General features: G+C 43.2%; 1 long non-coding RNA gene across 1 annotated transcript; it reads left to right on the forward strand.

Moving 5' to 3' along the window:
- The first annotated feature begins 298 nt into the window (after window positions 1–298).
- LOC145038919 (uncharacterized) lies at window positions 299–13,630 on the forward strand. The gene is made up of 3 exons (XR_013679635.1): window positions 299–429; window positions 12,827–12,892; window positions 13,424–13,630. It is a non-coding gene; the product is annotated as an uncharacterized LOC145038919 (long non-coding RNA).
- Window positions 13,631–14,341: the final 711 nt, after the last annotated feature.

Consider the following 14,341-nt stretch of genomic DNA (forward strand, 5'->3'; position numbering starts at 1 on the left):
AAACTAGATGAATGTGAGTATTGTTTATCTTTACTGGGACTTCTAAAAAATGGATTAAATGAAACTAAATATTTTCTAAAACATAGATAAGAATGACGAAATAACAGTTTCAAATAGTTGAGAGCAATTTTCTGAATATCAAAATGGGTTGTGGAAAAGTAACTCTACATTTGACAACATGTGATGTCCATAAAAATTGGGTTGTCCATGGCAACGTGGGTTGTTCGTGGCAATGTGGTTGTCCTATAGCGAAGCTGACAAATTGCAAGACCCGACTCTGTCTGGTCCTAATAAGCTCACTTTTCCTTATCTTATCTATATTTTCCACTACACTTGAGATTGGAAAATATGTTTAGGTTTCATCCTACAAGAGCATATTACCCCTCAACATGCTATTCTTTGTGATCGAGATCAAACCTGTTCGATTAGGTATGCACTATATCATAGTTTGATTACTTTTTGATTGTCACATAAATTTTAGTTACACTCATGTTATAATAAGATGACCAAAAAATTAAATATGTATGTACGATTCTCTTCATAAATATTGTGTCAAAGTTTGAGATGGAAGTATTACTATCCCGTTTGAAAGGTTTTGTATTTTTTTCTGTCTTAAATTAGTTACATAATTTTTACCATATGACTGAAGTACATTTTTATAAAGATCGGTCATATTTCAACATTATAATTTATAAACTATATTACCAAAATGATCCATGCGGTTTAGTCAAATTTGCAATTTTGGTTTAAATAAGTTTCAAAACTTTAACATCACACGTCCTTATAATATCATTTTTTATGATTTTGGTCATTTTACCCTTTTTGATATCTTGTATCTTTTATTTGCATTAATTTTTTTAATTCATAGAAATATCTAATTAAAAAAGGATCACCACCCCCCACCTAGGAATGGCAACGGGGCGGGGCATGGTTTCCCAAACCCGAACCCGATTTCTAAATGCGTACCCGACCCCGATGGGTTTCTTATCGGGGCGCCCCGTTGGGGTTGAAACTTCCCCGAACCCGACCCCGAACCCGAAACCTAATAACTACCCGAAAACCCGACCCAAAATTGGAAATTTTGCAGAAAAAAAGGAGAAACTACAAATACTGAATGATAAATTAAGACGGTTGCATAGGTTTAAAATACCAAATAAGTTCTTAAATCATTTAACCAAATAGAAATTACTAATAGTCTAGTATTGTAACAACAACCAACCAACCAAAATACCAAAGTACAAAATATGAAAAACTAATTCATCACAATAATACATTACCACTTAACATTAAAACAAACTCAAAATCAAACAAAATCATCCAAACTTGTTGTCCCGCTTTCTTTAGTGTTTTCCTACAAAATATTAAAGAAACTCAAAATCAAACCAAATCATGGAAACTATATAAAATTAATATTCTTAGAAGTATCGTTTTACCTCTTCCACATCATAATCAAATTCAACAGAATGACAATATGCCTCGGTCTCTTCAGAACAAGTTGCTGTACATAAGAAAATATAAAAGCAATTTAACAAAAGTATTATTAATATGCAAAAAAGATTCATAATTTCATATAATTAATATAAAATAGTATACTACCTCGAATTTCATTCAACAACCAACTTTGAGCACACATTAAAGCCTCCAATGTCTTTGGATGAATTCGACTACGATGAGGACTTACTAATCTTCCACTAGTGCTGAAAGCTGATTCCGAGGCAACAATGGAAATAGGAATAGTTAATATATCTTTAGCGATCCTTTGTAGTGTCGGGTATTTAATCCCATTTGTTTTCCACCACGCCAAGAAATCAAGTTCCATGTCTTTAGGCAACAATTTCTCCTTCAAGTAGTTATCCAACTCACTCATACCTCCTGAGTCATCATCATCTCTAGTAATAGAAGCAATATCTGATAAAAGCTTTTTGAATCCAACACGATGATCGGAAGACATACTAGAACCAAATGAAGATGAACCGGGAACCGAACCATCATAAACACCTAATGTTTAGTATAAAAATGTTAATAATTTAAGATAATTCTCTATTTATTATATAAACAATAAGAAAAATACAATAACTTGACTCTTCCTTTTTCTAGATGCATTACTTGACTCGTACTCTTGAAACAAAGTTTTGACAAACCCCTCCAAATTTTGAAATTCAATCTTTGCCTTTTCTTCTCCATAAAGCACAGGAAAAAGTAGCTCCACAAACTTTAACTTGTATCGTGGATCTAAAACCGCTGCCATTCCCATTATCCCATGAATTACAGACCAATACTTATTGAACTTAGAAACCATTTGTTCAGCCATCTCCCTAATCTCCTCAATAGGAGATTTTGTCCATTCACGCAAAGAATACCCAATCTCACATATCAAAGGAAAAAAAAAAACATTAGTTGTAGGATACTTTGAACCAGAGAACATAACAGTCACCTCATAAAAAAGCTGTAATCTTTCACAAATCTCACTATCCAACTCCCATTCCTGGTCTGTAGGAAAACATGTATACTTTGGGTCTCTTGTCTTTACCCGATCAAAAACCTCTTTGTAGCTTATAGCAACACTCAACATCAAGAATGTAGAGTTCCACCGCGTCTTGCAGTCAAGTATCAACTTCTTTGAGTATGGTATTCCTAACTGTTCTGCTGCTGTCTCAAAATTTTGCTCCCTCTTTTGTGATGCGGACCAAAATGCAACACTCTCTCTGATTCTCTAAATCTCAGATTTAACGAGGGATAAGCCATCTTGGACAATAAGATTAAGAATATGTGCACAATAACACATATGAAACAAATCACCATTCATCATTAGTGATTTTAGAGGAAGTTTCTTTAATAATATCCTGATAATTGCATCATTTGTGGTGCAATTATCCACAGTAAGAGTTGAAACTTTCCTATGAAGATTCCAATCACACAAACTAACATAAAGTATGTCGGCAAGAACATCAGATATATGCAGATAAGGCACGTAAATAAACCTGTTTAATTGCACCACAAATGATTGAGAGAATCAGAGAGTGTTAATATATATATATATATATATATATATATATATATATATATATATGTTAATATTAACATATAAATAATAAGTATGTATAAATTGTAGTTAAATAAGTATAATATACCTCATAATTTTGCTTTGCAATCCAATTTTGATCTACAAAATGTGTTGTGATTGCCATAAACCCTTTTTTTTATGATTAGATGTCCACATATCGGTACTAATTGTAATTCTACTTTTGTTCTTTGCTAACAAACTCATAGTTTTATCCCTTTCATAATCATAAATACTTTTGATATCACTGTAACGTCCGAAAAACACAACCAATTTAAGATTTTCAAAACAACCCGATTTTCATTAAAATGTTTACAAAAAGGTTTTCAATACAATTCATTTAAGTATTCCCAGAATCATGTCGTTACGAAATCATAAGGAGCGGTACGATCGCGCCTTCGCCTTGCCACAGTCTCCTGAAGAACCTGAAAAACATTAAACCACAACTGTAAGCCCGAAAGCTTAGTGAGATACCCCCAAGATACCAACCACGCATACGCCCTTCCAGGCTACGACCTTCCGGTCCAAAACATATAAATCATACATAACATAACAGAACATAGAACAACCATGCATATCGGGTCTAACGTGACTGGTCCGCCGTATCGGGCCTTCAGTCCTTCGGATCCATCCTCCGGGTCTAGTCATGTCCTTCGAGTCTACAGTGGGGTTGGTCCGCCCGCATCAGGCCCTCAACCCACCTGGTCCACTCTCTGAGTCTACAGTGTGACTGGTCCGCCCGCATCGGGCCTACAGTCGGCCTGGTCCACTCTCCGAGCCTCGGCACGTCTGGTCCTCCCTCATGGGGCCTACAGCCTATCCGGACCGCTCGCTGGGCCTTCGGAACAACCGGTCCGCCCTGGGTATCTTGGCCTACAGCACAAAGCAGGACCCGCCTCAACCCATCTCCAGTCCAAACAACCATGTGCACAAAACATACATTCATATAACAGTCATAATCAACAAACCGAGTAAACAGATCACATAGCATATCATTACTCTAACCGGGCTACCGACCTACCCGTTCACTAGCATAGCATTACTCTGCATATCGAGGACTGACCTTTACAAGGTCCCCTAGCATGTACCATCCTAACTACCAGGATGCAGACACAACCAACAATAACATGATAAACGTAACTGAATCTCAATACAATAAAGGGCCGGCCTTGGTGCCTTAGACCCTGTTGATATAGTGAGGATAACTCACCTCGAAACTGACGGCTGAAAAGATAAGATCCCGCTGCTTCGAACTCTGACACAACTCCTCCACTGAACATCAACAATAACCCAATAAATACCCATAATTACCGAAATACCCCTGGAAGACAACTGATCAACCCTGGACAAGTCAAAGTCAACCCCTGACAGACCCTACTCGCCGAGTCCTTATGCTCAGACTTCCCTCACTTAGCGACCCAACTCGCCGAGTCACCCCAAGACTCGTCGAGTGCAACAACTCTGAGTCCACTCGCACCCAACTCACCGAGTCATCCCTCGACTCACCGATTCGTCGACTCAACCAGGAATATTGGGACTTCCTCGACATGACTCGCCGAGTCCAAGGCAATCTTCAACCTACTCGCCGAGTTGTTCTTCCAACTCGTCGAGTTCAAGGCCATCTTCAAGCAACTCGTCGAGTCCACCCATGTGACTCGCCGAGTTCCACCGGTCTGAATCCATACAGAAGCATCTCAGGCCATGCAATTGATCCAAAACATAGATCCAGCCTCCTACAATCCATCCATCACGTAAAGTGGCAAACTTTACGTGAATCAAACGAGATCTAGGCCATTTTCACCTTAAAACCAAGGTTTGGGACATGATAGCTTCACTCATAGCACAAAGGTTGGGACTTTAATGCACTCAATGACTTCTCCACTCCAGATCTGAGGTAGCAACCTCAGATCCATCCCCCAACACCAAAATGTCACACAACCAAGCATCCCACACAACCCCAAATGATGAAACTAGGAATGCACAGCTTAAGGACGAAGATATTACCTCCAGAAGATGCCTCAATAACAGCTAAACACGAATCCAAGCAAAGCCCTTTGATCCAAACCACTTCTCCTTCAAGATTTCTCCAAGCAACACCTCTCCAAGCTCCAATTTGCTCCACCAATGCTCTTCTCCACGAGATTAGGGTTTCTGGAACTCAAGGGGGGAATAAGAGAGGCTGTGGAGGGGTATAATGTTCTTTATATAGGGCTCAACCCCGGAAACTAGGGTTTTCTCCATACAGCACCTACTCGCCGAGTCCATACTTGGGACTCGCCGAGTAGGCCACTCGGCTCGCGACCATGACCGCGACCTGACTCGCCGAGTCTATCCATGGACTCGCCGAGTCTTCCTCTAAAACTTACACTTTTAGCCCTTCAACTCTACTCTTGCGATTCCGGGATGTTACAATTCTCCCCCACTTAAATTAGGCTTCGTCCTCGAAGCCTTCGGCATCTCATCTTCAATTTACTTCCCACTATGCGCCACTTGACCTTGACCGAACCAGCCCCTCAAAGTACAACCATAGAACCAGAAGCTCACTTTCTCCTTCCATATGGTGTTCCCACCACCTACTCAAACCGGCACCCACTGTACCCTCCGATAACCACACTCAACAACCGAGAATTACCCATAATGCCTTATTGCTCCAATTCTCATCTTTCACTTGACTCGCATGGCTATAGAGCTACGAACCCTCGGATTCCCGATCCAAATTCCACTCTACCCTTACCATAACGACCGAAAGACTCATTCTTCCATTTCGGAGCAACTCCCCCGAGTTCTCCTATCGCAAACACACATACATGCCGATTCCAGCTCTAGCAACCTCAGGTGCGGATAACCTGATATACAGACGATATCCTCAACATCCTTCCAGAATAAACCACTGGCACATACCCAGAACCCTGATCATGATCCCACTGAGAGTCCAAGACTCCTGCTCTGTATCCCTTCCGAACTCCTCTCCCTGACTCCACGTCGCGATATTCCCTCTGCGCCCAAAGCAACATATCGAGTCGAATAAGCTTATTTTTTGCCGCCGCAACACACTACTCAAAGACCATCGACGGACCACAGTGATCGCAACTCCACACTGCCGCTTTCACTTCCGTGAATTCGCTCTCCCTTTCCGGAGTTTCATTCCTCCCTCTTTCCTTACCAAGGAAACCACTCGTCTGCTCGCTCATCATGACAGGCACCCTGGTGCTCAACCTACGCCACATTACCTCCTTACAGCGTACTCAACATCCATGCATTACCGCTACTCTGCCTCTCATCACAAGGACTCTCAAGCCCGTGCACTACCTTTACCGCTAAAGATCGCTCGCCGGGCCAGACCTCCCAATGTATTCCCACTGCAACATACGCAACCCATAACCTCCAACCGATCTAACATTTCCCGCAGAGTCTTCAACATGACTAGACCGCCTCCCCGGGCCTTCAGCCAATCTGGACCACTCTCAGAACCTTCAGCCAATCTGACTGGACCGTCCTCCGAGCCTTCGGCCTAACTGGTACGCCTACGGCCTTCAGTCTATCCGGACCGCTCAACAAGCACTCATTATTCCGAACTATCTCTTCAGGAAATCCTCCCGTGCATACCGTTCTAACCCTCTAGGGGTTCCGAACTCTATCTCCATCCTACATGCTCGATCCCGGCCTGCTCCCATGCCTTCCTCAATCAACTGCTCTAGGTCTGTATTCCGCCCCGCACGCCTGTTACTCACTCATATGAGCCTGCTCTCAACTAATAGAAATACCGTTGAATTTCCCAAGCAGCTAAACAACCTCTCAGGCCCAACGATCATCCGGAGAATTTCCAATTCTCCCCCACTTAAGACACTGACAGATAGTCACCGGTTGCCATCATCGATCTCCCCAAGCAACCTTGCAGGAATCAATACATGCACTCAAAATGTTTTTCACCAGCACCAACAACTTTCATACAATCATGTTCCCATGCTGCACAACCTGCTCGAAAGGAACCCAATCTTCAACTATCAATTCCCCAGACTACCGAATCTAACTGTCCTTCAAACCAACGCCGCATCCGCCACCAATCCTCACAAAGATAATCAACGATAGCTCGAAGTACAAACCCATAACCATAACGATCCCCCAGGGAACACAAGATACTAAAACGAAATCTCGATCACAACTCGCCAAACCCTCAAGGAACAATGAATACCACACGAAACCCGAAACGCAATTCCATAACCAACTAATGAAACCAGCAGATATCAATACTCTACAACAATCATAAATAATCAAAACAGCAGAAAGAACATACCCGAAGCAGCAAGCTGAAAAACACGGCCCTAAGCCCTTGGGGGCTCTGCTCCACCCTGACCTCCACCTGTGATCCTCAACGTGGCCGGTGCTGGAGCCTGCACCGATCCCGCAGCAAGCTGTGGACAGTTGACCTTCAAATGTCCAACCTGATGACAATGATAGCATATCCTCAAATCCCGAACCGGCACTGACTGCCGACAATCCCTCGCATAGTGTCCCTCCTTCCCGCACTTGCGGCATGCTCCACCGGACCGACAAACCCCGGCATGACCCCTTCCACACTTTCCACAGACGTGGCCACCCTGATCTCCCATCCTGGAATCAACGGTCTTAGACCGTTTCGTCGCCGGCTGCGACTAAACCGGAGCTTGCCTCAGCTCACGCATTTGCAACTCAATCTCTAACTCACGCCGCCTGGCGGCCTCCTGCAACTCCAGCAAAGTCTCGCACCTCTGCGCAGACACAAACTGCCTGATGTCTCTCTTTAGCATACTCAGATATCGGGACATCTGAGCCTGCTCCGAAGCGAACTCAGGGCAAAACATCGCCCTCTCAGTAAACATCCTGGTGATTTCCGTCACCGACTCCGAATCCTGTTTCAACTCCAAGAACTCCTGAGCCAACCTCTCCCTCTCGACCTGCGGAACATAACGAGTGCTGAACATCTCTCTGAACCGATCCCATGAAATCGCAGCCCTCTGCGCATCCGAGTACGACCCCGTGGTCAATCTCCACCAATCCTTTGCTCCGAGCCTCAACAGGTTCAAAGCACATCTCACCCTCTGATCAGCAGGGCATGAACACGTGAAGAAGCATCCTTCCACATCTGATAACCATCTCATAGCAACGATCGGATCCTGAACTCCATCAAAAGTGGGAGGCTTCGTATTGTCGAAGTCCCGATACTGAAAACCTCTACTGGCTCCTCCCCCTGCCGCTGCTACTGCTGCGGTAGCCGCCGCGACAGCCGTCTCCGTGAGAGTTGCATAGCGCTCATCAAAATACTCCACCATGGCGGTCTTGATTGACCCAAACAACTCTGGCAGCTCAGCCCGAAACAATGCGGCAACCTCATCATGCAAGATCTCACGAATCCTCGCATCCAACTCATGCGTACTCATCTGGCTGACAACCTCGGGTTGTACAGACCCACCCGGAACTCCCTCTCCGGCTCCTGATCCTGACTCGGATCCACTCCCAGCATGCCCTGAAATCTCCATACTGAAAATAAAACACCAAATCTCAGACATATTCCACTATCCCGGGAACCGGCTCACATCCCAACCCTAGAGGTCATGGTTTCCCTGATATGCGTATGAGTCCGTGCTTTCAGTAGTACGGGCCCATACTACCTTCCATACCAACCCATATTTGCATGAAGTACTCCCACAACACCCTAGCGACACACATAACAACGCTCTATCCTCACAACTAGAGGAACACTAGAAATCTCTCACAAGGAACCCTAGGCTAGCAGGCATCATAAATCAGGCAACTTATCAATAAATCCTGAAGATCCCTAGCCTAACTCTAGCATGCTGTTCTATCAAAGCTCAATAAAACAATTGCCATGTATGGTATTTTGGGGTTACTTACTGGCTCCGGCTGATCGTACATCCGCGTCCTCCTTTACTTATTTGAAAACCATTTTAATTTCTCTTTTTGAAAACTCTCCTCGATTTGAGACTGGAGTCACACAAGTGTTCCTCCAATTCACTCAAACCAAGGCTCTGATACCAACTTGTAACGTCCGAAAAACACAACCAATTTAAGATTTTCAAAACAACCCGATTTTCATTAAAATGTTTACAAAAAGGTTTTCAATACAATTCATTTAAGTATTCCCAGAATCATGTCGTTACGAAATCATAAGGAGCGGTACGATCGCGCCTTCGCCTTGCCACAGTCTCCTGAAGAACCTGAAAAACATTAAACCACAACTGTAAGCCCGAAAGCTTAGTGAGATACCCCCAAGATACCAACCACGCATACGCCCTTCCAGGCTACGACCTTCCGGTCCAAAACATATAAATCATACATAACATAACAGAACATAGAACAACCATGCATATCGGGTCTAACGTGACTGGTCCGCCGTATCGGGCCTTCAGTCCTTCGGATCCATCCTCCGGGTCTAGTCATGTCCTTCGAGTCTACAGTGGGGTTGGTCCGCCCGCATCAGGCCTTCAACCCACCTGGTCCACTCTCTGAGTCTACAGTGTGACTGGTCCGCCCGCATCGGGCCTACAGTCGGCCTGGTCCACTCTCCGAGCCTCGGCACGTCTGGTCCGCCCTCATGGGGCCTACAGCCTATCCGGACCGCTCGCTGGGCCTTCGGAACAACCGGTCCGCCCTGGGTATCTTGGCCTACAGCACAAAGCAGGACCCGCCTCAACCCATCTCCAGTCCAAACAACCATGTGCACAAAACATACATTCATATAACAGTCATAATCAACAAACCGAGTAAACAGATCACATAGCATATCATTACTCTAACCGGGCTACCGACCTACCCGTTCACTAGCATAGCATTACTCTGCATATCGAGGACTGACCTTTACAAGGTCCCCTAGCATGTACCATCCTAACTACCAGGATGCAGACACAACCAGCAATAACATGATAAACGTAACTGAATCTCAATACAATAAAGGGCCGGCCTTGGTGCCTTAGACCCTGTTGATATAGTGAGGATAACTCACCTCGAAACTGACGGCTGAAAAGATAAGATCCCGCTGCTTCGAACTCTGACACAACTCCTCCACTGAACATCAACAATAACCCAATAAATACCCATAATTACTGAAATACCCCTGGAAGACAACTGATCAACCCTGGACAAGTCAAAGTCAACCCCTGACAGACCCTACTCGCCGAGTCAACCCGATGACTCGCCGAGTCCTTATGCTCAGACTTCCCTCACTTAGCGACCCAACTCGCCGAGTCACCCCAAGACTCGTCGAGTGCAACAACTCTGAGTCCACTCGCACCCAACTCACCGAGTCATCCCTCGACTCACCGATTCGTCGACTCAACCAGGAATATTGGGACTTCCTCGACATGACTCGCCGAGTCCAACTGGACTCGCCGAGTCCAAGGTAATCTTCAACCTACTCGCCGAGTTGTTCTTCCAACTCGTCGAGTTCAAGGCCATCTTCAAGCAACTCGTCGAGTCCACCCATGTGACTCGCCGAGTTCCACCGGTCTGAATCCATACAGAAGCATCTCAGGCCATGCAATTGATCCAAAACATAGATCCAGCCTCCTACAATCCATCCATCACGTAAAGTGGCAAACTTTACGTGAATCAAACGAGATCTAGGCCATTTTCACCTTAAAACCAAGGTTTGGGACATGATAGCTTCACTCATAGCACAAAGGTTGGGACTTTAATGCACTCAATGACTTCTCCACTCCAGATCTGAGGTAGCAACCTCAGATCCATCCTCCAACACCAAAATGTCACACAACCAAGCATCCCACACAACCCCAAATGATGAAACTAGGAATGCACAGCTTAAGGACGAAGATATTACCTCCAGAAGATGCCTCAATAACAGCTAAACACGAATCCAAGCAAAGCCCTTTGATCTAAACCACTTCTCCTTCAAGATTTCTCCAAGCAACACCTCTCCAAGCTCCAATTTGCTCCACCAATGCTCTTCTCCACGAGATTAGGGTTTCTGGAACTCAAGGGGGGAATAAGAGAGGCTGTGGAGGGGTATAATGTTCTTTATATAGGGCTCAACCCCGGAAACTAGGGTTTTCTCCATACAGCACCTACTCGCCGAGTCCATACTTGGGACTCGCCGAGTAGGCCACTCGGCTCGCGACCATGACCGCGACCTGACTCGTCGAGTCTATCCATGGACTCGCCGAGTCTTCCTCTAAAACTTACACTTTTAGCCCTTCAACTCTACTCTTGCGATTCCGGGATGTTACAATCACCCTTGATGGTGTTTCGACAAGGAACCTTAAACAAAGGTTGAAGACCTCCCACAAACTTCCTAAATCCATGATGCTCTACAATTGAAAGCGGATACTCATTCACAATAATCATTTCAACCAAATCCTTCCTTGAAGTATCAACATTAAATGTATAATTTGAAACATGTGTTGTAATACCATCTATTTTTTTTCTTTCTTGCACCAAGATAGATTGGCGAATATCTGTAAAAGGTTTATGTATACAACGTTTATAATGTGCAAGTAAATGTTTTGCGCCATTGTTGTTATCTGCACCCAATACTTTAGAGCAATATTTACATCTTGCTTTGACTTCGCCATTCAATTTAAATTTTATAAAATGAAACCATGCCGGTGAACGTGTTGCCCTTTTCGAACCAACAACTTCATCTCCATCTTCATCAAAAAATGTATCATTAATATTTGTCCTATCTTGATGCACAAAATCAGTATTTTGTTGATTAGAACCCGAACCTCCCACATCTTGACTACTTGCTGTTGGAGCATGATTTTCACTTGTTGGAGCATGATTTTGACCTTTTAAATTCATATTTCCTAAAAAAATAAAAACCAATGTCATAGCAACACTCAACAAATCTGTCTAACCAAATTACAAAACAGAAATCAACCCAAATCGGATTCTTAAACAGTTCTATTTACATGCCTATATGTTCATTTGAAAAAAAAAATCAACTAATAATCTAATATATGCATTTGAATATTTGCAATCATATTCATCGGTACAGTTCAAATCAACTCAAAATCAATTTAAATCATTTTTGAAATCATCATAATTATGAAACTATCCTTAACTGTGTGTTTTGTAAAACCCTAATTCCACAAATCCTTATAGCAACAAGAGTGAATCCCGTATGAAATTGGAACCAAACAAGGATCCGTATAAATGCAATGTTGGACTCCAATTTCTTTGTCATCAATCATATTCAAATTCATCAGAGTTCGAAATCATTAGAGTGATAGAGTTCAATTAAGCATTATTCTTACCTGGATTTAGATTGTGTTGAACAGATGTGCTTCGAGCTTCAACTTCGATTCTGCGATTTTCATTATCCCGTATCTCCAAACGACGCAACGATTAGACGATGCGAGTGAAACCGATGAGCGGCGAGGCAAGATTCGAGTCTGGGAAGTACGAATGCGGGATCGACTTTCTTTGGACTTGTCGGCTAGAATCGGAAGCGAATAGAAGCGAGTCGTTGTTAACGTGATTTTAGGGTTCTAAGGGGCTTAAATGTGTGTGTGTGTGTGTATATATATATATATATATATATATATATATATACATATATATATATATATATATATATATATTCGGGTCGGGTCGGATAGGGACTCGACGAGTTGGCGTCCCAACTCGGCGAGTCAGGTCAACTGGAAGTTTACTTTAACCAGGATATTATCTTTGACCAGGGGTAAAATGATCATTTAACCCTAAGATTAGTTATCAGTGTTTGATTAAGTGTCTTTATGGGAATTGTAGCAGGGGAGTTACCGGAGCAGCAGTCAGACAGTTCCCGATCAGAATTTCAGCAGTCAACCTTACAAGGTGAGTTTCGTTTCCAGTAGGAACGGGTCTACGACCACAATGGCGGCCCGTTTAGATTATAGTAGTTCGATTATCTTGATGTCTTTATGATTCAGGCATGTCTATGTGTTATGAGTTCCGGACTGTGGTCTGATGCAGTATGCAGTATATGTGTTTATGTTATATGTTATGATTATGTTATGCTATGTTCAGTCAGTTCCGGACATCGGTCTGATGCAGTGGGCAAGGCCCTAGTTAGTTCTGGACTTCAGTCCGATGCAATGGGCATGGCCCTAATTAGTTCCGCACTTCGTTCTGATGCAGCGGGCGAGGCCCTAGTTAGTTCCAGACTTCGGTCTGATGCAGTTGGCTAGGCCCTAGTTAGTTTCAGACTTCGGTTCGATGCAGCGGGCGATGCCCTAGTTAGTTCCGAACTTCGGTCTGATGCAGTGGGCAAGGCCCAATATGTGTTTTATATGGTATTTTATGGTATGTGGTAGTTTGGGGGAGCTCACTAAGCTTCGTGCTTACAGTTTTCAGTTTTGGTTTCAGGTACTTCAGCGAGCAAGGGGAAGGGCTCGGGTTAATGGCACGACACACACCACAATTTTAGCTTGGGAGTTAAAGTCTGATATTTTGACACGATCACCACATCAGATTTGATTTGATACATTTATCATGACATTTTGAGATACACGAATTATGGTTTTGTTATATGATATTTGGATATTATAATTTTAGTAATGTTTTCAAAGGAAATTTTTGGCTAGTATTTTTGGGATGTTTCAAGATTCCTCAGTAGCAGGGATGAGCTCTTTAAGCTTAAAAGTTGCAAAAAAGCAAACAAAATAAGAATTGAATTCCAGGAGCCTTATATTAGTATAAAAGAATCCTACCCTTCTTGACCCAAGCATCTGGCAAGAGATCCTACCAGGAATATAGTCACGTGTCACAATTTTTTTTTTTTTTATTTCCATGCTCCATCGTTGTGTTTTGTTTTCAGGAAAAGAGAGGATCTGTCGGTTTTGACTTTGAGAAGGAAGCGAGAATTCCCAAAGGTCGTAAGATCATACATATAGGACAGTTTAGAAATACCTATATCAAGCCCTTTTGACTGATTCACTCGGTCGATCCAGTACATGATCCTCCAAATGATTGGCATGACTTGAATATGTGATATCCTAGTCATCCTAAAGAACTTAGAGATGATTCTAGGAGAATGATATTTCAACTCCAAAGAGAAGAGGTACTCAGGAAAACATATCCAAGTTGGGGAAACAAAGTCTGGTTAGATGAGACGATCGAAGGGCTTAAAAACAACTTCAGGAGGGAAATCTCCACTAAGTCTCAAAGTATCAATGTCGTCATGACCAAAGGAACACGTCTCATCATAGGAAAGGATTCCTTGGTCAATGAAGTCGTCTTCAGGAAGGGGTAGGTTTTTTTGCGAGAAATGACCATTTTTCTACC

This window comes from Lactuca saligna, chromosome 4 (assembly GCF_052625555.1).
Source record: "Lactuca saligna cultivar CGN05327 chromosome 4, ASM5262555v1, whole genome shotgun sequence".
In the NCBI taxonomy this organism is placed as follows: domain Eukaryota; kingdom Viridiplantae; phylum Streptophyta; class Magnoliopsida; order Asterales; family Asteraceae; genus Lactuca; species Lactuca saligna.